General features: G+C 41.2%; 1 non-coding gene across 1 annotated transcript; it reads left to right on the plus strand.

The window, feature by feature from the left end:
• Nucleotides 1–1,999: 1,999 nt before the first annotated feature.
• On the plus strand, nucleotides 2,000–2,103 carry LOC112792868 (small nucleolar RNA R71). The gene has a single exon (XR_003197589.1). It is a non-coding gene; the product is annotated as a small nucleolar RNA R71 (small nucleolar RNA).
• The last annotated feature ends 285 nt before the right edge of the window (nucleotides 2,104–2,388 follow it).

The following is a 2,388-nucleotide window of genomic DNA, read 5'->3' on the forward strand; positions in this document are numbered from 1 at the left end:
GAATGTTGCTTGTTTCTGGCGTTCAGCGCCAGATTCATGCTCTGTTCTGGCGTTGAACGCCAGCCAGATGCTTCTTACTGGCGTTGAACGCCAGTCTGTCCTCCCTCCAGGGTGCGATTTTTCTTCTGCTGTTTTTGATTCTGTTTTTAATTTTTATATTTTTTTTCGTGACTCCACATGATCATGCACCTAATAAAACACAAAATAACAATAAAATAAAAATAAAATTAGATAAATAAAAATTGGGTTGCCTCCCAACAAGCGCTCTTTTAATGTCATTAGCTTGACAGTGGGCTCTCATGGAGCCTCACAGGTGATCAGGTCAATGTTGTATAGTCCCAACACCAAACTTAGAGTTTGGATATGGGGTCTTAACACCAAACTTAGTGTTTGGTTGTGGCCCCCCAACACCAAACTTAGAGTTTGACTGTGGGGGCTCTTCTTGACTCTGAACTGAGAGAAGCTCTTTGTGCTCACTCTCTTTTGTCACAGAGGGATGGCCATGTGCCTTAAACACAAGGTAGTCCCCATTCAATTGAAGAACTAATTCACCTCTGTTGACATCTATCACAGCTCCTGCTGTAGCTAGGAAAGGTCTTCCAAGGATGATGCATTCATCCTCTTCCTTCCTAGTGTCTAAGATTATGAAATCAGCAGGGATGTAAAGGCCTTCAACCTTTACTAACACGTCCTCTACTATTCTATAAGCTTGTCTCAATGACTTGTCTGCCAATTGTAATGAGAACAAGGCAGGTTGTACCTCAATGATCCCAGCTTCTCCATTACAGAGAGTGGCATAAGATTTATCCCTGACCCCAGATCACATAGAGCTTTTTCAAAGGTCAATGTGCCTATGGTACAAGGTATTAAGAACTTGCCAGGATCTTGTCTCTTTTGAGGTAAAATTTGCTGAATCCAGATATCTAGTTCATTAATGAGCAAGGGAGGTTCACTTTCCCAAGTCTCATTACCAAACAACTTGGCATTCAGTTTCATGATAGCTCCTAAATATTAAGCAACTTGCTCTCCAGTCACATCTTCATCCTCCTCAGAGGAAGAATAGTCTTCAGAGCTCATGAATGGCAGAAGGAGATTTAATGGAATCTCTATGGTCTCTATATGAGCCTCAGATTCCTTTGGATCCTTAATAGGAAACTCCTTCTTGCTTGAGAGACGTCCCAGGAGGTCTTCCTCACTAGGATTTTTGTCCTTCTCCTCCCTTGTGCATTCGGCCATATTAATTACATCAATGGCCTTGCACTCTCCTTTTGGATTCTCTTCTGTATTGCTTGGGAGAATACTGGGAGGAGTTTCAATGACTTTCTTACTCAGCTGGCCCACTTGTGCCTCCAGATTTCTGATGGAGGATCTTGTTTTACTCATGAAACTGAAAGTGGTCTTTGACAGGTCAGAGACTAGATTGGCTAAATTAGAAGTGTTTTGTTCATAATTCTCTGTCTGTTGCTGAGAAGATGATGGAAAAGGCTTGCTATTGCTCAGCCTATTGCGTCCACCATTGTTAAAGCCTTGTTGAGGCTTTTGTTGATCCTTCCATGAGAAATTTGGATGATTTCTCCATGATGAATTATAGGTGTTTCCATAAGGTTCACCCATGTAATTTACCTCTGCTATTGCAGGGTTCTCAGGATCATAAGCTTCTTTAGAAGTTGCCTCTTTAGTACTGTTGGATGCATTTTGCCATCCATTCAAACTTTGAGAGATCATGTTGACTTGCTGAGTTAACACTTTGTTCTGAGCCAATATGGCATTCAGAGCATCAATTTCAAGAACTCCCTTCCTCTGAGGTATCCCATTATTCATGGAATTCCTCTCAGAAGTGTACATGAATTGGTTATTTGCAACCATGTCAATAAGTTCTTGAGCCTCTTCAGGCGTTTTCTTTAGGTGAATAGATCCACCTGCAGAATGGTCCAATGACATTTTCGAAAACTCAGATAGACCATAATAGAATATATCTAATATGGTCCATTCTGAAAACATGTCAGATGGACACCTTTTGGTCAACTGCTTGTATCTTTCCCAAGCTTCATAGAGGGATTCACCATCTTTTTGTTTGAAGGTCTGAACATCCACTCTAAGCTTGCTCAACTTTTGAGGAGGAAAGAATTTATCCAAGAAGGCCATGACCAGCTTATCCCAGGAGTCCAGGCTATCCTTAGGTTGTGAATCCAACCATATTCTAGCTCTGTCTCTTACAGCAAAAGGGAAAAGCATGAGCCTGTAGACTTCAGGATCTACTCCATTTGTCTTTACAGTCTCACAAATCTGCAAGAACTCAGTTAAAAACTGGTAAGGATCTTCAGATGGAAGTCCATAAAACTTGCAGTTCTGTTGCATTAAAGCAACTAGTTGAGGCTTAAGCTCAAA

Source organism: Arachis hypogaea, chromosome 3 (assembly GCF_003086295.3).
Source record: "Arachis hypogaea cultivar Tifrunner chromosome 3, arahy.Tifrunner.gnm2.J5K5, whole genome shotgun sequence".
NCBI classification, from domain to species: Eukaryota; Viridiplantae; Streptophyta; class Magnoliopsida; order Fabales; family Fabaceae; genus Arachis; species Arachis hypogaea.